Source organism: Schistocerca nitens, chromosome 7, assembly GCF_023898315.1.
Source record: "Schistocerca nitens isolate TAMUIC-IGC-003100 chromosome 7, iqSchNite1.1, whole genome shotgun sequence".
NCBI classification, from domain to species: Eukaryota; Metazoa; Arthropoda; class Insecta; order Orthoptera; family Acrididae; genus Schistocerca; species Schistocerca nitens.
The window spans coordinates 320,987,126-321,009,445 of NC_064620.1; the positions used below are offsets into that span (position 1 = coordinate 320,987,126).

Consider the following 22,320-nt stretch of genomic DNA (forward strand, 5'->3'; position numbering starts at 1 on the left):
GTAATGATCTAGTGGATAGCACTGGAGTCTCCGTGACGCTATTCGCGGACGATGCCGATGTCTATAACAAGATTATCAGACGAGAAGCCAGTAATGAAATATACGAAGACCTGCATAGGATCGACTATTGGTGCAGGGTGTGACGCTTGACTGTCAACGTAAATAAATGTAACCTATTGCGTATAAATGGGCGAAGGAATCCGCTATTGTTCCAGTACACTATTGTAGAAAAATCCTTAGAAAAACCACCGTAAAATACGTAGAAGTAACCATCTGGAGCAAGCGAAAGTGAAATGACTGCAGAAAACAAACTGTAGAAAAACAGGTGCCAAATAGGGAAAACTGTAAGGGAAAAAGAGTCTTACAAAACATTCGTTCGACCGATTCTTGAATGCCGTTAATGTCGTCTGGGGCCCTTACCAAGTAGAATTAGTAGAAGAGATGGAGAAGCTCCATCGAAGAGCGGGATCGTTTACTCGGTGCGAGAACCTCACGGGTCCTCAACAAACTCTAGTGGCAAACACCACAAGAGAGGCGTTGGGCATCACAGGGAGGGTTCCTGACGAAATTCCGAGATCGTACTCCCGAGAAGAGTCGGGCAGCATACTACTTTCTCTCACACACGCCTCACGAAACGATCACTAGAAAAACAAGACAAATTAGATGTCATACGGAGCGTTACCGACGATCATTCTTGGAGGAGGAGTTTAAGGGCGCTCAACGCCGAGCTTATCAAAAAAATGGTTCAAATGGCTCTGAGCACTACGGGACTTAACATCTATGGTCATCAGTCCCCTAGAACTTAGAACTACTTAAACCTAACTAACCTAAGGACATCACACAACACCCAGCCATCACGAGGCAGAGAAAATCCCTGACCCCGCCGGGAATCGAACCCGGGAACCCGGGCGTGGGAAGCGAGAACGCTACCGCACGACCGCCGAGCTCATCAGCTGACAGTCATTCTTCCTACACTCCATTCGTGAATGGAACAGAAAAGGGTTGGGGGAGGAAGGGAATAACAATGGCAGCAGAAGTACCCTCCGCCAGCCGGCCGGAGTGGCCGTGCGGTTTTGGGCGCTACAGTTTGGAACCGAGCGACCGCTACGGTCGCAGGTTCGAATCCTGCCTCGGGCATGGATGTATGTGATGTCCTTAGGTTAGTTAGGTTTAATTAGTTCTAAGTTCTAGGCGACTGATGACCTCAGAAGTTGGGTCGCATAGTGCTCAGAGCCATTTGAACCATTTACCCCCCGCCACACACCGTGAGGTAGCCTGCGGAGTATAGATGTGTAAGGGGCAGTCAAATGAAAACGGGGCACATAGAGACTAAGTAAACTGTTGATTATTTCAAAAGTAATCATCATAACTGATAATACGTTTATCCCACTGTAAGACAAGACTGTCAATGCTCTCATGCAAAAATGTTTTCCCTTGCCTTCCGGATCAGGATTGTAAAAAGACGCGCACCTCTGCGCCCGAAGCAAACCGACAGCCACGATTATCTTTCTCCAGGACTCCAAAAATATGGAAATCATATGGATAGAGATCAGGACTCTGCAGGATGCCTAAGGGCTTCCCAGAGAAACTTCTGCAGCTTAGTCGAAACGATCTTGGCAACATGTGGGCCCACCCACATCCTCTATGCCAGTGGTAGTCAAGCTGGTCCCTACCGCCCACTAGCCAGCGCTCCAGCTGTCTTGGTCAGATATAGGAGGTAAAAGTTTTAAAAATATGTCATTCGATTTTCATAAAAATTTGACACAAACTACTTGGTAACTTTCTGTAACTCTGATTTACGAACATTATAAAGTAAAATTGCTTACGTACTTTATAAATCTGTACTACTGTGGAGCCGGTGGGCGGTTCGAAAATTTTAGTACTAACAGAGACATAAAATTGGATGGTTGATAAAAAAGGCTGACTACCCATGCTCTATGTAGTCCCAATCCATCGCCACGCCATTTCCATATTTATTCGTGGCTATCGATTTTTCTTCGGACTAAGAGGTGCACGCCTGCGTACTATCATATTTCCGTAGGCAATCGCAATCATTTTTCCATGACGGAACTGGTTGTCTTGTCTCACAGTGTTATAAATCAGTTAACAGTTATGGCGACTACTTTTGAAATAATGAACAGTTTAATTACTTTTTTCCATCTATTTCGTCTGCATTTGACTACACCTTACTGAATTATGGTGACTGTCGCAGCAACTGGTTATCACAAGAAAAAGACAGATTGTGTGTAACGTGATAACCAGGAGTTTCGTTGCCACGTCTTTACACGGCAAATATTTGCAAGCTTATCTTAGATAAACAAGTTCGTCTAGACGAAGATAAAGCGCGGGGAATATTTTGAGTTCACACGCTACACGCTGAAATGCATTTTCTGCAGTGTGTTATCTTGCGTTAAGTCTATATTTTGTAAACTGCGAATGTGGGAAAGCCTCACCGAATCACCAAGTGCGTAGTTCTACATACAATGCATAACGCGGCAAGTCTGACGATATCGACCGATTATTGCCGATAGCATTCTAACAAAACACCGGAAAAATGCAAAGCCATTGTAACCAGATATGAAAGATTATATTCACACGGCGCTTTTTGATGTTGCCATGCAGCAAGTGACAATGTTATCTAACGATATGTATTTTTAATTGTAAGTAGAATATCAGCTGATCAGCCTTTTTTTTATTGTTGAGCAATATGGAAATAGCCGAGATGCTGTGGGCTTAAAATTTTTCTACTGTTTAATATTATACCAGTAACGCAATGAGCAATATATTTTAGCTACATTATGGTATAAAATTCTAAAGGAATACGGTAGTATGTAATAAAGATACAGAGTAACTTTCAGAATGAAATCAAGTTATTTATGTCTATGTTCGAACGGATTAACCGTCATGTATATCATCAATTTGTTACAGCATTATGTTGCTTAATATCGCTAGAGCAGAAATAACGAGTCCCTTAATCTACGTAAGTACGACTGTCATAAAATGATCCATCGATATCGAGGTGATTGTAGAGGCAGAACGAGCACAGATATAAGAAATGGGCTGTATCCTTTTCGAGGGATATGTCTTGCCTTTTCCTGGTGTACGTCAGACTTGCCGTGATGTGAACTACATTACTCCCTAATACGAGTTCCGTACCTCATACTTTTGATCAGAAGACCTTGAAAACATCTAGCTAAGGCACGTTAGTTAATCCGATTTTTTCAGCTCTTACGAAGATGAATTACGGTTCTCAAGTTTCTCCTTAGCTCCTCAGAATGACATTGTTTTGATTTGCACTCTACATTCTCTAAAACAAGAGAACAGTACCCAAATAAACTTGGACCTCACTCAAAAACTCTAAAGTCGTCTAACTACAGACAACCCGACACTGTGCGAGGTTTGGGCAAGGATTTAATTTGCTTGGATGTAGATTATCGTCATTTTCCGAAGAGTGCAGCAAATAAATTGTGAGGCTGTAATAGGCACAGAGTATGACAATCGTTATCCGTATCAACAGCTTCTCTTTTTAGAACGACTGCTCGTAGAAAAAAAATAAACAGTACAACATGTGAGTCGTTGTAGGAACAGCCGTGTTCAGGATCTTATGTGGCTCCTTGATTTACAATTTCTGTACGTTAAATTTTACTGTCTTTTCAAATTTACTACGCCGAATTGCACAATAAAATAATTTAAGGAGGACAACAAAGAACTATAACTGGTAGTGGTCTGTATAAAATCAGTCTACAGATATTAATAAACACTGAAAGCAGAGTGTCGGTCAATATTCCTATGAGGATCAGCTTTTAAGTTGTTTTAAAAGTTGTCCATTTGTTGTTGTTAAAGCAACGGCAGCTCGAAAACCGGCTGAACAGTTCATTTACAATGAGCCTTTAATAAACCAAGCATTTGTGAGAAAATGCAAATACCGTACGAAAGTTTCTGTTGGATGACTTTTTTCAGTGCCTGAAACCAACCCGTTCAACATGTGATAATCAATCTGCTCCAGAACAGACCGTAATACGTCGAATTTAGCATAAGGATTTAACTGTGACAAGGGTCTGTTCACGAAGGGTATCGTACAGTTTAATGGATGATAGAAAACACGCTCGTGTCGACAACAACGAAGGAAATACAACATCCGTATACAATACCGTAATGGGAGACGAATTTTGATTCTTATTCATACGAGCTGGAATTAAGAAGGTACCAAGTGTCTAGGTGATAATAGACGAACCGGAGACCAGCAAAAGTGGTTCGATTGCGGAGCACTCACGAAAATGATCGCGTCTTTCTTTAATTACACAGGCCAGGTCGCGACCATCTATATGTATTACTACACAGCTAACCCCGCTCAGGGCGCAGTAATGCAATTGCAGGTTGTCTATCCAATGGCTTTCAGGGGCAACAAAAATATGATTTTCAGTATTTCATATAATTATCGACCGAATTTAAATTGGTGTCATAACCTGCTTATTAAGAGATATAATCTTACGTTAAAGGTTCAACAACGTAAGTATTACAGTTTATGTGTCTTGGGGCAGCGTTAACTCACGGCGCGCAATTACCCGGACTTATTTTGATGCATTGTTCGAAAAGGAGAATCCTTAACCATTTACAACAAACTTCACACACATTTTCAAACCTATTCAAATTTTTTCTGGCTGACATCCCCCACAAGGGTCAATAATAAAAGGAAAAAGTTTACTGCCAAGGAGTGCTTGGCCGAAAGCTCGTGTAGTTTTAAACAATTGACGCTGTTGGAAACCGGAGAACATTTTATTCAATGTCATCGCCGCGAGACTCTGCATTCATACAAAAGTATGAAGTTTAAAGACGAATATGTAGGGAAACAATGAAATGATTAGTACCTAAAAATATTTATCTTTCGCTGTTTTTTTTTCTAAACCGTAAAGGGCGTCTGCTGTATGCACAATATCTGTAGACTTCCTATTTCGTTTCAGACGGATAACACCAAAAGCCTTCAACATGCCACAAATAAACAGGCCAGATGTTCAGAGGCTTCCCTCCAGATGAGGGAAGTTGCGTCCCAACGAAGTCAAGTAGCATCAGTAGACTCCCTGAAATATTAGCCAATCTAAAGGAAACATTCAAAACGAGAAGCATCTTTCATTGGCCTAAGAGCCGCACGAAACCGGACATGACTGGTCATCAACTGGTTTCTCAGTCTCTTCCGAACAGGACGCTGGCACTGACAGTGACTCATAATACAACCTCTCCCACTGGATGATGTCAGTACAAGCACTTCAGCCTGTCAAGGGGAAGTAAATCGCGGATCAAAACTAGTTATCATTAACGGAGCTTTTTCTCTCGCCTACTTTCAAAAACGAGCCAATCGGTGGCTCCATTGCCCAGTCTCAGGCTGATAAGTCGAAACATCAGTTTATAAGTACATAGCCGCTGTTTTCGGTGTCATTGTCATCAATGTATCAGGTCAGCCAAACAATACGTGTGTCTCGGTACTTCAATGGACGAGTCTTGAGTCTACAAGCCCAGTGATCCAGGGTTCAATCCCGTCACCATTTTTCCACTCCTGGCAAGGATTTGCGTAGGTAAAAAATGACGAGTTGCACTGTCATTCGTGGGTTCCGTTAAACTGTAGGTCCCCACCATAACTGGCTGAGTGAGTCAATTCGAAGGCAATAGGACCATACTTCGTAGGGCATTGAGTTGTTCGAAACAACCTTCGAATTGCTTTATATAGTAAACAATACACGGTGGCTAATACCGAGCGTCCTAATTGAGGACATAAGCAGTAAGAACGTTTCAGAAGTTGCGTAAATTATGACGTATCCAAAGCAGTCGCTGTACATGAAGAACAAATAACGCTTTTTCACCTGCCTAGTCGCCTCCTACATACAACAGATAATATAATCAATGGATCCCATTACATTATCTCATGCCGATAACATGTTATTTATTGTATCACTTTTTTACATTAGTGATTGTGAATTAGCCACACTATCTGTAAGTGATGTTCTAAAAACAGTTCGTAAGAATTCACGTTAGTGAGCATTAATTACGTCTTCACAATATGCCCACTACTGTTATTTATAATGATCTTACGTAAAAGTTACCTAGTGGACCACCTTTCATTTTTCGGAGATTATTTACCATATACGTACGTAATACGCATAAGAACACTCGTCCAAACTAGTCCAATATCTAATAAAGGATTTCTGATTTTGTCTTGTAATTTTGAATTCTTATAAAGAAAAGAGTGCTACATATGGCTCGAACATTTGACATCGGGCTACGCTTCAGGTTAATCTGTTTTGCTTCGCATTAATTCACATTCGTCGACTTCGACAACTCAGAATCATATCGCACGTTCCACCCTAACCCAAGACCTCGGGTTATCCTAGAAATAAGTTGGACGCCAACTTTTCTGCGGGAGCCTCCACCACACTCTAACCAAATCGTATAAATAATTTGGTTTGCTGCAGTAAAATCGTCGCGTACTGACGCTCTTGGCATTGAGAATTTTACGCAACTGTTCATCAAAGTCCTACCTTACTACATGTGAAGAATAGTAGAAAAGAGAACAATCTGTTATGACGTTCCTTTATAATATGTAACTCTATGGCTGTGGAGGCTGAATACAGGGCAGGTGGACACGAAACGCTAAGTAGCCACGGAAATGTTGCTATGGAGAAGGGTAACGAAGACGTGCTGGGCAGAACGAAAAGCCAATGAAGATTGTTTGAATAGATGAACAGAGGAACCTCACAGCAAGTATTCAAAAAATGACAAGGAAACCTTTTGGACGCTTATTTAATTGAAACTGAGTTTTAACAAATGTATTGGTAGGAAAAATTTGGGAAAGTAAATCACACAAGAAAGTGATAGAAAGTCTCTTAGAAATTATAAAGTGTCAAAATAATCAAGAAATGAAGAGGATAGTACAAAACTGAGAAGTTGTTTTACGATAAGGTACCGTATAGCCTTTAGAAGCTATGACGGATTGCAGATAGACGTAAGCTACCCCGAGAGAGCTTACTTACAAAGTTTCGGAAAAACAACCTTAAAATATGACTTCAGGAATATAGTACAACCCCTATGTATAGCTCCCGTAGAGATCGTCAGGACAAGATCATATTAATTACAAAGTGCACAGAGACATTTAAAAAATGTTTCTTTCTGCGCTTCATAGGTGAATGGAAAGGGGAAAACCCTAATAACGTACTCTCTACTATGCATATCACAGTGGTTGGCAAAGTATATATGTAGATGAAACTCTCCATCACTGTGCTTCCTATATTCCGTCTTCCGGCGTAGCACTAGCAGAGTACTCCGTCTCTCTTTTCTTTATTATATTACGAAAGCACATGCCTCTAATTCCAAGTAGCAACACTTTCTTGTTCTCGAGGTAAACCACTTATTTGGTTTTTTTTTCGTTTCGAATTTTATTGGAGGTGCACACCACACACACACATTCGAAGTGTCACTAAAGTCTTTATTTCGGCAACACTAACTTTTTTTAACGATGTTTTGTTTCGTTTCGTTTCATACAATATGCACGCAGCACGACACACACCCAGTCGCTTCCTCGCTGGCACATCCTGACAGCGCCGCAGAACGGGGAAGTCCGTGGCTAACCTACCTTTAACCTTGTCACAAGCTGAGGATGATAGCAGCGCCGGAGTGGCAGTTCCCTGAAGCACAGCGCCGCGCCGAGTGCGTGTCGCGCGGACTGCCTACTACTTTGTCGACAGAGGAGCGCGTCAGCAGATGAACTGCTCCGCACGGCTTCCAGCAGGCAACTGACTGGCCGCAGCGCTGGCGCGCTCCTCGCTCCCCACCTCTGCCCTCCACCGCCGCCGCGGCTACGTCATCGTGCGCTCAACTGACTCACCGAGCCCGCGATGGACTCCTCGCGCGGGCACCGCCACAGATTCTGTGAATTACGTCACGAATGTTTGGGAGACCCGAGCTGACCCTGCGACTACCATCGAAGACTTTAGGGCCGCTCACGCAGCTGCTATTTATCTCGGAGTTTCTTGCCTCGGTTGACACTTCTTCTTTCTTGGCTCTACAGCTCATGATGAGCCTTGGCCTATTCTACAATTTCCTTCCATTTCCCTCGGTCCTTTGCCAGTACTCTCCAGTTTCTATAGCCCATCTTCCTAAGATCTTCGATTACTCCATCTTCCCATCTGGCTCTTGGTCGACCACGTCCTCTCTGCCCTCCTGGCTTTCCTTGTAATATTCTTTTTGGTACTTCTGTATCATTCATGCGAGCCTCATGTCCCGCACACCTCAGTCTGGATGATTTCACTATCCTTCTGATGGGTTGGTCTTTGTATATGATATACAACTCATGGTTGTATCTCCTCCTCCATCTTCCTCTTTCACAGATTGGGGCTATAATTATTCTAAGTAACTTTCTTTCAAATGCATCCAATGTTTCAATATCTTTAGTTATTAATGTCCAGGCTTCAGAGGTATATGTAAGCACTGGACGTTAAGTGATTTATACATAGCTAGTTTCTTTGGTACGAGTCAGGAGCCTTGAGGATAGAAGTCTTGTTAGGGCAAAATAGGCTCTGTTGGCTAGTATTAATCTCTGCTTAATTTCATAGGAGGTATCGATTAGATGTGTAACTGTCGAGCCCAGATACTTGAAATGTTCAACTCTCTCAAATGTATAATTGCCCATTGTTATTGCATTTGGCATATTTTCTCTATGTGCTTTTCCAGCTGCCGTGTATTTTGTTTTTTGTTCATTAATAATTAACCCCATGTTCCTACTGGCCTGTTCAAGAGCTGTACATGTCTCTTCCATTGCTTTTTGGGTTCTTGCTATTATATCTATGTCATCTGCGTAGGCCAGTATCTGCACTGATTTGTAGAAGATCGTTACCCTATTCAGAAGGTTTGCGTTTCTCATTACCTTCTCCAGGGCAGCATTAAAGAGAAGACATGCCAATGCGTCCCATCGTCGCACTTCGTTTTTAATACTCAATGTATTGGACATCATTCCTCCTATTCTTACACTACCTTGTGTTTTGCTCATTGTCATTCTCACCAGCCTTACCAACTTTTTTGAGATTCCCAGTTCATGTAGAGCTTGATATAACTGCTCTCTATTTATGCTATCATAAGCTGCTTTAAAATCTATAAAGATTTGATGCGTGCCAACTCCGTATTCGTTTGTTTTTTTCCAGGATTTGTCTCAAGGAGAATATTTGATCTATAGTTGAATTCTCAGGAAGGAATCCGCATTGGTACGGCCCCATCTCCCTCTGTGTGATCGGGAGTATTCTGTCGAATAGTATATTAGAGAGTATTTTATATCCCAAATTAAGTAGTGTGATCCCTCGGTTGACACTACACGAGAACTTTTGCCCAGACAGTCTTCTCTTGTTCTTCTTCTTTAAGGTTACGCATCTCTGTGATTGGACTGAAGAGATCCTAGCAAATGGAACACAGCATCTCATTATTAACGGAGAGAAATCCTCCGTCGTAAAACCATCTTCGGAAGTACCTCGAGGGGCTGTTTTAGGACCATTTTTCTTCTTTGGTTCTATAGTTCGTTGTGATCTTTCGCCTCTTCAAAGATATTCCGCCACAAGTCTGGACTCTGCGCTAGTGGTTTCCAGTTCCTGTATCTCATTCTCTTTAGGTCCTTTTTACGCCATCTATCCACCTGATTTTCGACTGGCGACGCCCTCTTTGCCATTCGGAATTTCTTTGGGACCTCTGTATAACCTATCCGTTCCGTATACCTCCCCACCTCATTATTGCTGACTTTACTATTTTCTGATAGTTCATTACATGTTGCATAAAACACACGGTTGCACCACCTACCTCCTTGGCAGCAGATGTGTATTATTCCGCTGACTAACTTCCTCTCAAAGGGATCCTGCACGCTGATATTCCTTACCGTCAGTGGCCATATGTGGCCATATGTGAGTACTGGTCTCATAATTGTTTTGTAGATCATTAATTTAGTGGTGCGAACCTGGAAGGAAGTAGCTTTGTTAGGGCAAAATGGGCTCTACTGGATGACACTAGCCGTTGTTTAATTTCGGGCGAGGTATCGTTGTTGTTCGTGACGGTCGATCCCAGCTATTTAAACTGCTCGACCTTCTCAAATTCACTTCCAGATACAGTTACTGACTTCGACATGTGTCGCATGTGTGCTGTTTCACAGGCCCCACATAACTCTAGTCTGACCACTTCAGGAGAAAGTAATCTTCGCATAATGTGTTACGGCCAAGTGTCATAGCTCGATGAGACTTGGACCATACATACAAAGAACTGGTACAGTGTAGGTACAGAAGGTAACTGAAAGAAATTCGCAATAATTTGAGCAGAAATGACACTTTTATTACACTGAAGCCGCCGCAGTTAATGATGGTCCTCTGGACATTACAAAAGGCGGGACATGGTTCTGGAAATAACGCGGACGACTGTGCATGACCTGCAACGTGCTCCCACGCTGGCCACGAGGTTGATAAGAGGTTCTTATGATGGGGCTTTCCATCCCTCCAACAGTGCGGCTGACAACTGTCGGAAGGTCTTAGGTGCTTGTGGACTTGGTGGAATACGTCTTCCCAACGCATCTCTCAAATGCTTATTGAGGTTGAAGTCGTTCATTCGACGAATATCCTTTCGTCCGAAGAATTCCTCCACCTGCGCTCTTCGATGTGGTCGCGCATTGTCATCCAGGATAATTAAGTCAGGGCCGAAGGCGCACCTGAAAAGACGCGTGTGAGTAAAGAGTACAGTGACACAATACCGTTGACTGATGGGCGTACGCGTCCAAAAATTTGGAAATCAGACGCCGATAGAACGGTATGCCTCCCGACACCATAAAATATGGACCACCAAACGATCATGTTCGTCAGTGTTCCTGCGTGCATTATATGTTCCCGCGTCTCACCATATGGAGGTACATCCAGCAGCGTCGAACATGATCGTTTTGGTGGAGAGAAAATCTTAGTCGTAAAAGTAATTTAGAGCGCACCATAAAGTACAGGATGTCTCAAAAAATGTACTAGCACTCTGAAAGAATATAAAAACTTTCTTTACGAACGTTGAGACATCTACATCTACATCCAAACTCCGCAAACCTTGAATTACAGAAGAAAAATGTACTTAAAGAATTAAGTTCACGAATGTTCAAATTGATGACGGCCATTGTCCAGACAAAGCTGATAACGCGAACCAGTGGATTCACCTACGTCACGACACTGTTCTTTTGGAATTTCTCGACATCGTCGTTCAGTTTCTGGTTCTAGTGCATCAGTTGTTCTGGGTTTTGTGCAATAAACTCTGTCCGTGAGATATCCCCATAAAAAGAAGTCACTTTGCGTGACGTCTGGGGAACGCGCAGGGTATTCAGTGCTACGTCTTCCTTCAATCCATGTGTTTGGAGAAACTGCATCGAGGTGAGCTCTTACATTGCGAGGATAGTGGGGAGGTCCTCCATCTTTCTGAAACTAAATCCCTTCATCACTAGACCTCTCCTCAATGAAAAAAAAAGATAGACCTATGATGCCCAATGCTGATATTGCGCACCTGGTAAGTTTAAATGATGTTCAAGTGTAACATGGGGATTTACAGCACCCCAGAAGGTACAATTATGGCGATTAATAATGACATTTGATGTAAATGTTGCCTCATCGTTCCAGGCAACTTTGTATGAAAAGCTTGCATCTTCTGCATGTTTTGTCAGGTATGAGTCTTAGAACTGAACTCTCCGGTGTGGATTGTCTTCGTTGAGAGCATGGATTAGTGTTGGTATATAGCATTTCCAGCGCAGACGGTTCAAGATGCGGTGAACGCTGTCTTTTGAGATCTGTATCTCCCGAGCCGTTTGTTGCAGGGATTTCTGCGGGGATCGAATGAGGGTTTCCCGCACCTCCTCTTCTTTTTTAGGGCTGGTGGATGTCCTGGTCGTTCAGAACTTTTTTTGTTTACGTTGTGAACGGTTCCACCTGCATCTAATTTATCTCTGATGCGAGCAATGATCCGATGCGATGGTGACGGTCTATCGAACTCCCTTCTGAACCGTCTTTGCTCTTCCCTGGCGTTTTCGGTTTTCCAATAACATAGTTACACCTGAAAAACAAGAGAAGTCAGCGCGTTATGGACAGTCAAAGTGTTATTACATTTTTCTGAGACACCCAGTAGTGTTACAGGACAATTGCTATTAACAATACAGATAAATGGCCTAGTGAATAACGTTAGAAGCTCCGTGAGTTTCAAACCTAGGTCTGCAGTCCATTACCATCCCATAAACGAACAGAGTAAGCCAGACTTCACATGATCGGTGCTTGCGGAAACCATGTTGACTCCTACAAGGGAGTTATTCAGTCTCCAGAGGAGTCATCATGACAGTGAAACTGATAGAGTTTCTTTATGATGGATTACTGTGTAACTACGAATATGAAGATGGGCAGCACTGCCAATAATCGTGAAAACGCTCGAGCGTTTGGGATCCCTATCAGGTCGGATTGAGGGAGGACATAGAAGTAATTCAGAGGCGGGTTGCTAGATTTGTTACTGGTAGGTTTGATCATCACGCGAGTGTTACGGAAATGCTTCAGGAATTCGGGTGGGAGTCTCTAGAGGAAAGGAGGCGTTCTTTTCGTGACTCGCTACTGAGGAAATTTAGAGAACCAGCATTTGAGGCTGACTGCAGTACAATTTTACTGCCACCAACTTACATTTCGCGGAAAGACCACAAAGATAAGATAAGAGAGATTAGGTCTTTTACAGAGGCATATAGGCCGCCAATTTTCCCTCGTTCTGTTTGGGAGTGGAACAGGGAGAGAAGATGGTAGTTGTGGTACGAGGTACCCTCCGCCACGCACCGTATGGTGGATTGCCGAGCATGTATGTAGATGTAGAAGATGGGCAGCACTGCCGGTAATCGTGGGACAATTAGCAGCGTACCCAAAGGAAGTGTTGTAGAACCGTTACTGTTGACATTATAAACGGCCTAGTCACATTAATTAGAATTATATTGATAGCTTCAGCTGCTGACGGGCGTTGATATATATCAACGGGGGAAGATGAAAGTGTGTGCCCCGACCGGGACTCGAACCCGGGATCTCCTGCTTACATAGCAGACGTTCTATCCATCTGAGCCACCGAGGGCGCAGAGGATAGTGCGACTGCAGGGACTATCTCCCGCACGCCTCCCGCGAGACCCACATTCTCACCTTGTATGTCCACACACTACATTCGTAATGTCCCACCCCAACACACTCATTACTCGTGGAAGACATTCTTACCAAGTCCCATAAGAGTTCGGGGAATATGTGTGCATCCGCACAGAAGAAGAAGGTCATGGCCGGTATTGCCAGAACTATATACTTATATGGGTATGGTGTCTGTTCTTTCGGATATGTCCGAAAGAATAGACACCATACCCATATAAGTATACTGTCGCATTAATGTGGCCACAGCCTATGTTAGACGTCAGCGTGCAATAATCACTCAGAGACGGCAGGTGGCAGCAGTAGGAATGAATGAAGAGTATACAACACATGTCAGGTGAACGCGGAAAACAGTGCAGTCGTTGTCGTAATATGGAAACGGAGCGATTTACAAACGTTCGAAAGGACGTGGTCATTGGCTTTCGGGTCAAGGGTGGAAGCATTTCCGAAAACAGCTAAGTTTGTAAACTATTCGTTTGCCGCTATGGTTAAAGTAATACCGTGCATGGCAAAATGGCGCTAGTGGCAACTCGCTCCGAGGCAACTGTGTTGCACCACGGGCCCATAGATGATAGGGGTAAACGATGGCTACAGAGAAGTGTACGGGCGGATAGACGTGCAAATGTTGACCAACTGACCACCCAGACGAACCAAGGGGCTACCAACAGTGTCTTCTCAACAACCGTTCAGCGAACGTTGCTGGTTACTGCCCTCCGTGGCAGGCGCGTGATTCATACACCCATGCTGACTGCTGTTTATCGGCGACGTGGGCTAAAATTTGCACGCCAGTACCACAACTGGAGGTCTGATGAATGGCGACAGGTGGCGTTTCCAGATGAATCACTTTTTATGCTCCATCGGACAGATGGCCTTTGGCGTGTACGGGGTGAAAAGTGCGAAAGCAGCCACCAGGCTGCTACAATCTGCGAGGGGTCCAGGCCGAAGGGCATTCCCTGGGTCCTCGTCATTCTAGAAGACACAATGGATCAATGAACAAGTATGCACCTACCCTTGGGGACCATGTCAAAATCTACATGCAGCTGTTTTTCTTCGGCAAAATGGCATCTAACAGCAGGACAATGCAGCGTTCACACAGCTTTGAGTGGACATGTGTGGTTCGAAGAACACCAGGGTGAGTTTACTGTCTTCCTCTAGCTATCAAACTCATAGGATTTAAGCCCAGTCGAATGTCTGTGGGACCACCTCGATCGGTCTGTTCTCGCCACAGATCTTCAACCCAGAAACCTGGCTTACCTCGCCACTGCACTGGAATCGACGTGGCTCCACATCCCTGTCGATACCTTACAGAACCTCTTTGACACTCTTCCTGCATGTTTCGCAGCTGTCCGTGTTGCAGAAGGTGGTCATTCAAGCTTGTAACAGGTGATCAAATTAATGAGGTTGGACAGTCTGTATAAATGGCCCGGGAAGCAACATGAGTCTGTTTGCGGATGCTGCTGTTGTACACAGAGAAGCGCAGGGATAAAGAGTTGTGGTGAAAAGCAGAAAGATATGAGAGTCTTCGAATGTTGGTAAAGAGACTCGATGCTGACCATCAGCACTTAAATAGGGGGAATGAAATTAAACGATTGCCGAACAGTCATTGAAAACAGTAAATGCATTAAATATCTGGGAGTATGCGTACGGAGCGATTTGAAATGGAACGATCACATGCTAGCCCCAGGAAAGGGAGGTAACAGGCCTCGCTGGAAGAATTCCTCAGGGAGTGAAAGCCGCGCATAAGAAAGGTAGCTTACTAATCTCTGGTTCTTCCACTGATTGAACACTGCTTGTCAATCAGGGATCAGTAGCAAAAAGGACCGATAGAGTAGAGTAGAGAAGAGCAAAGAAGAGCAACGTGTTTCGTTACAAGTTTGCCTAGTAAGCGCGAAAGCGCCTCGGAGATGCTCATCCAAGGACAGTGGCAGACGCTACAAGAGAGCCTTTGTGCGTCACGGTGTAGTTTATTATTATGATTTTATTATTATGATTGCGAGAGCGTTAGTGCCTATAAGAGTCACCCAATATTCAGGGCGCGTATAAAGTTTTCCACTGATTATAAAAAATTATTTCTAGGTAACTGTGGTAGGTACACCTATCTGTTTTTCTTCCAAACTATAGCTTAACCCACGGAATTTTTATGGATGCACTTCTACAAAAGAGTCCCATACTCGGGGTCAAGGGGGATCGCCCCGCCTCCCCAAGCTCTCAGAGAAAGAAAAAAATATATAGTGTACTCATGTGTTTTTCTTTCAAGAAAATAATTTCAAAATTGGTTATTACGCAGTTTTTAACAGGGTCGGAACAGGAAAATGTTTATGGCTTGAGACAAGTCGCCATTCTTCTTTCAAAATATTAAAAATACTCCACATCTCAAGTCCAGTACCTCCCTCCCCCTCCCTCCAAACACAAACTACCGGTACCATATGGCCGCCCTTGCGTCTACATGTGCTCTGACAGCATCTGATTTCGTTTCTGTCTCTGTTATTACAGGTAGCCTAATTCAGGAGTGGTGCTGTCATATCGGGGTCTACACAGGGGAAAGCGCAACGAGTTTCACGAAACACGATCGCGAGTTACAGTTCAGAGACAGTTCCCAAGCGACTATGGTCGAGATCCGCCAGACGTGAAGAGAATCAGAGGGTGACATTTGAAGAGTCTGGCAGTACTGCTGACGTGGCAAGAAGCGCTAGACCTGGAGTGAGTGGCGGCGCTGTTGATGTCGCGCTTCCTGCATTTCAGCACAGTCCGCGGAAATCTACGCATCGTGTTCCCAGGGAAGCAGGCACACCACAGAGTAATGTGTTGAAGTCTACACCAAAGGCTCCATTTCCACGCATACAAAGGGCAACTCCTGCAAGCTTTGCAGCCAGATGAGAGGCCCAGACGTTCTGAGTTTGCAAGGAACATGCTACCTTAATAATGTTCGTATTTCGATGAAGTGACTTTTCACATCTCCGGGAAAGTAAACAGGTATAATGTCCGGATCTGGAGATCGGAGAACCCACGTATCGTGCTACAACGGATACGGGGAAGGCCGAAAGTGAAACTGTTGTGTGGCTTTATGCAGAATTATTAGAGCGTTCTGTTTGATGAGCGCCCGCATCTCGTGGTCGTGCGGTAGCGTTCTCGCTTCCCACGCCCGGGTTCCCGGGTTCGATTCCCGGCGGGGTCAGGGATTTTCTCTGCCTCGTGATGGCTGGGTGTTGTGTGATGTCCTTAGGTTAGTTAGGTTTAAGTAGTTCTAAGTTCTAGGGGACTTATGACCACAGCAGTTGAGTCCCATAGTGCTCAGAGCCATTTTTTTGTTTGATGAGCACATCACAACCGAGCGACATGTCCATCCGTCCATCCTCATTGAGGTTTTCCGTGATTTCTTCAAAAACAGCTATTATAGACGTGTGGGAACTTTATGTTGCACCCCAGTTACAGAAATTTCAACCGTGGGCAGTGTCTCAACAAGGTGGCGCACCCCAACACTTGGGGCTATTTGTTCGCCAAATCTTGAATGAAATGTTCCCCGAGAGATGTTTCGGTAGAGATGGTCCAACATCATGGCCATCACGTTCACCGTACATAGCTCCTCTTGACTTTTCTTGTTGCGTTAAGGATAAAGTGGACACTTCCCAAGTTTCTTAAGTGCAAACTCTAACGGCAGGTACGTTGTAAAGGCGGTGATGCATGAGCTGTTGCCAAAGATGTCGACAGAAATTGAGTATCACCCGCGTTTTTCAACCTTTCTTCGTTCGGGGCAATCCAAAGTACGTTTCAAACTTCCGCTACACCCTTACCGGTGATATTCTTCCTAAGTACAAAAAAGCAAACATATAAAATGCACACCGTACACATTTTTAGTATGGAACGTCTATTAGATACAAACTTTACAAAGTTATTACTCCAAGAAACGATTTGGAGATAAATTTTGTTTGTTATAACTATTTTACCCGCGGAAGATTAAAAAAGTTAAAACTCTCGCGACACATCTGACGTGTATTCGCGGCACACTAATGTGTCACGACATGGTGGTTGAGAAACGCTGGCCTACAAGTTCTACGGACAGCAAACGGAGCACAGTGGACACGTACCCATAAAAAACTTTATTAGCTAGCTGCCGTTTGCAAAATCTCGCATAACTGTATTTAGTATAGTTCCCTAGAAACAAATTTTGATAATCAGGGAAAGACGTTATGCCCACCCGGTATTGTTTCCTGATACGTATATCTCGCAGAATGACCATGAAGGTAAAATCAGAGAGATTCGAGCTTACACGGATGCCTACTAACAGTCGTTCTTCCGGTGCACTATTCGCGATTTGAAGAGAAAACAGGGAACTGACAGTGGCTAGTTAGTTAGATAGCTAGTTAGTTACGTGTTCCAAAATCATTTGAACGATTCTTTTATCGAAATGATGTGGAATGAGTCAGTTTGCAGGATGTGTTTACATGACAAGTGTTAACATTAATTAACGCATTATTATTTTAGTCCTACTCATGAACTACACTTTTAAACATGGATTCGCTTTCCGTTTATTCTTTTTTTACTGGCTACCAATTTTTAAGTAGAGATTCGTCAGTGGAATGGAAGGAGTTTTCTGGGAGAAATGATTTTAACTTAGATTTAAAACCTGCTTTTCTACCTGTTAGATATTTTATGTTACTTGGCAAATGATCAAAGATTTTTGTTGCAACATATTGAAATCCTTTCTGAGCTACTGACAACTTTAATAATGAGTAGTAAATGTCAGTTTTCACTCTAGTATAGTAGGTGTCGACGTTACTGTTCTTCTCAAACTGTGACGGATTATGGATGACAAATTTCATTAGCGAGTGTGTGTACTCTGAGGGCGCAGTTATAATGCCTAGCTCCTTTAAACGGTACCTACATGGCGTCCGTGGGTGAACACCAAGTATTATTCGTACTGGTCGCTTTTGCGCAATCAAAACTTTGTTTCTAAGTGATGATTTACACCAGAAAATTATTCCGTAAGACATGACTGAAAGTAAATATGCAGAATATGTCTGGAGGTTAACTCGTTTGTTTCCAAGATCAGCTATTATATGAAGAGCGAAGGTAGCTGAAAATAATTGTTTGAGAAACTCACTAATATTCTTCTTCCAGTTCAAGTTTTCATCAATGCGTATCCCCAAAAATTTGGAGCATTTTACCCTGTTCACTGACTCCTGCTCATGGGCTATATCGGTTGTTCGCATGACTATTTGTTGTTCAGAACTGAATGCAGTGTGTTTTTGGCCAAATTTATGGAGAGTCTATTTTCTAAGAATCACATATAATTCCTTAGGAAATGTCATTTAATATCTCTTCTGTGGCTTTCTCTCTAATGAGATTTATTATAACACTAGTATTGTCTGCAAAACTTGGCCGGCCGTTGTGGCCGAGAGGTTCTAGGCGCTTCAGTCTGGAACCGCGCGACCGCTACGGTCGCAGGTTCGAATCCTGCCTCGGACATGGATGCTTGTAATGTCCTTAGGTTAGTTAGGTTTAAGTAGTTCTAAGTTCTAGGGGACTGATGACCTCAGATGTTAAGTCCCATAGGGCATAGAGTCATTTTTTGCAAAAATTGTCAATTCTGCTTTTTGAGTGTTAAGTGGACGGTCATTCACATATAAAACGAAAAGGAGTAGACTCAAAATTGAATACTGTAGGACTCTCTTCGCGATTTCTCTCCAGTCACTAAAATTTTCTATCCTTCCGACATTGTTTGTGGTACACAAACACCTTCCGCGACACACCATAATGCGGCTTGCGGTCGACTGTTAGTGTTACGCTGTAGCAGCGACGAATTTCTGTGAAGTCAGACTGGTCTGTACCTTCCAGACATCTGGTGGGAGACTTGGTGCTGTGTGGAGAAGCCAACGTCGAGTTGTGTGGCAGAAGAGCGGGATGTGGGTCAGGACGACTTCCCACGTACGGACTTGGCTGCTTTAGGAAAGGCGAGACGCGGCTCTCGGCACGCACCACGCACCGCCGCCGCCCACGCCTTCCGTGCAGCCCACGTGGACGACGGAAGCGCTGCGTTCGCACACCTCATTTCAGAAACGCACACGACGCAGTCCTGGCCTCAGCCAAGCGATTGCAACTTGCTAGCTACTGATATCTGCATCATTAACATCTAGCGACTCAACCGCAATGGTACGAGTCTACAGGGTGTTACAAAAAAGTACGGCCAAACTTTCAGGAAACATTCCTCACACACAAATAAAGAAAAGATGTTATGTGGACATGTGTCCGGAAACGCTTAATTTCCACGTTAGAGCTCATTTTAGTTTCGTCTGTATGTACTGTACTTCCTCGATTCACCGCCAGTTGGCCCAATTGAAGGAAGGTAATGTTGACTTCGGTGCTTGTGTTGACATGCGGCTCATTGCTCTACAGTACTAGCATCAAGCACATCAGTACGTAGCATCAACAGGTTAGTGTTCATCACGATCGTGGTTTTGCAGTCAGTGCAATGTTTACAAATGCGGAGTTGGCAGATGCCTATTTGATGTATGGATTAGCACACGGCAATAGCCGTGGCGCGGTACGTTTGTATCGACACAGATTTCCAGAACGAAGGTGTCCCGACAGGAAGACGTTCGAAGCAATTGATCGGCGTCTTAGGGAGCACGGAATATTCCAGCCTATGACTCGCGACTGGGGAAGACCTAGAACGACGAGGACACCTGCAATGAACGAGGCAATTCTTCGTGCAGTTGACGATAACCCCAATGTCAGCGTCAGAGAAGTTGCTGCTGTACAAGGTAACGATGACCACGTCACTGTATGGAGAGTGCTACGGGAGAACCAGTTGTTTCCGTACCATGTACAGCGTGTGCAGGCGCTATCAGCAGCTGATTGGCCTCCACGGGTACACTTCTGCGAATGGTTCATCCAACAATGTGTCATTTCTCATTTCAGTGCAAATGTTCTCTTTACGGATGAGGCTTGATTCCAACGTGATCAAATTGTAAATTTTCACAATCAACATGTGTGGGCTGACGAGAATCCGCACGCAATTGTGCAATCACGTCATCAACACGGATTTTCTGTGAACGTTTGGGCTGGCATTGTTGGTGATGTCTTGATTGGGCCCCATGTTCTTCCACCTACGCTCAGTGGAGCACGTTATCATGATTTCGTACTGAAATCTCTACCTGTGCTGCTAGAACATGTGTCTTTACAAGTACGATACAACACGTGGTTCATGCACGATGGAGCTCCTGCACATTTCAGTCGAAGTGTTCGTACGCTTCTCAACAACAGATTCGGTGACCGATGGATTGGTAGAGGCGGACCAATTCCATGGCCTCCACGCTCTCCTGACCTCAACCCTCTTGACTTTCATTTATGGGGGCATTTGAAAGCTCTTGTCTACGCAACCCCGGGACCAAATGTAGAGACTCTTCGTGCTCGTATTGTGGACGGCTGTGATACAATACGCCATTCTCCAGGGCTGCATCAGCGCATCAGGGATTCCATGCGACGGAGGGTGGATGCTTGTATCTTCGCTGACGGAGGACATTTTGAACATTTGCTGTAACAAAGTGTTTGAAGTCACGCTGGTACGTTCTGTTGCTGTGTGTTTCCATTCCATGATTAATGTGATTTAAAGAGAAGTAATAAAATGAGCTCTAACATGGAAAGTAAGCGTTTCCGGACACATGTCCACATAATATATTTTCTTTCTTTGTGTGTGAGGAATGTTTCCTGAAAGTTTGGCCGTACCTTTTTGTAACACCCTGTATAGACTATGGGACGAATTATGAGTATTGCCAGTTAATATGGCCAAGTAGCAGTTTGCGGATGTGGTGTACGTCCAGGGCCATACGTAGAGTCATGGAGGCCCTGAGGGAAGTTCATGGAATAGGAAAAATAATGTGAACAGCGGTAGTAATGGGACGGCTGTGTTTGACAGTCGATAACGCAGGTAATGCACGTGTCACGCTGGACTGTGCGTGTTCACCAGTGCAGGTTGTTTGCGAGTAGTGCACACTTCGTATCTGCATTCAGAGGTCGAGGTCCACGTGGAATGGAAGACCTAACAGAGTTCCAAAATGGGACAGATTGTGGGGTCTCGATTAGCTGGAACATCAGTCACCAAGACAGCCAACTTATTGAATGTTTCGAGAGCAACTGTTTCGACAGTCATGACAGCCTACACAAAACATGGAAATACATCATCGTGTAAATGTAATAGTGGGCACAAATCAAAACTAAATCACAGAGATCGTCGTACGCTAACACGAATTGTGTCGAAACAACACAAAACTATGGCGGCTGAAGTGACTGCAGAGCTCAACAGCCATCTTCGAGACCCCGTATCTGTCGATAATGTCAGCCGAGAACTCCATAAAGGGAATATTCGTGGACAGGCAGCTACACCAAAACCATTAGTGACGACAACTAACGCAAAGAAGCGTAAAACATCGTGTCAGGAGGATAAATCCCGGACGGCTGATCAGTGGAAACACGTCATGTGGTCTGACGAGTCAACGTTTTCGTTGTTTCCAACATCGGTCCGGGTTTACGTCTGGAGAACGCCAAAAGAAGCTACAATCGTGACTGCATGCTTCTAACGGTTAATCGTGGAGGTGGAAGCGTGATATTGTGGGCAGCCATATCTTGGTATTCTACTGGTCCCATCATTACTCTCAAAGGCTGTGTTACAGCCAACGATTTCAAATGTTGTTGCTCAACAGTGCCATATTTCAGGACGATAACGGACCCATTCACACAGCCAGGACAGTACAATCGTGGTATGAGGAGCATGCACCTGAACTGCAGCGTCTTCCCTGGACTCGGACTTATCGAACACTTGTGGACGGTATTGGATCGCAGACTCGGGAGCAGATTTGCGCCTCCTTCGGAGTTAGAAGAGATTCTGACCGAAGAGTGGCATAACATTCCACTGGAGACTATACAATCGTTATATGCCAGTATACCAAGAAGAATCGCAGCTGTATTATGGGTGTCCAAATGGGGTGTCCAACCCCTTATTAATAAACCATTTCCAAGTACGTACAGATGTTCACATTATTATGCCTACCCGCTGTATATAAAGTGGGGTTCCTTCCTTCAAGCCTACCCTCATCCCACCCTATTCCTAATTCAACAAAACGTCGCCCAAACA

General features: G+C 44.1%; 1 protein-coding gene across 1 annotated transcript in view; it reads right to left on the bottom strand.

Annotated features, from left to right (window-relative positions):
* Window positions 1–7,769, bottom strand: part of LOC126195216 (uncharacterized) — a 66,141-nt gene extending 58,372 nt beyond the window's left edge. The window contains exon 1 of the mRNA XM_049933735.1: window positions 7,622–7,769. The gene's annotated coding sequence lies outside the window, so the exon portion shown is untranslated. The remainder of the gene's footprint in view (window positions 1–7,621) is intronic.
* Window positions 7,770–22,320: the final 14,551 nt, after the last annotated feature.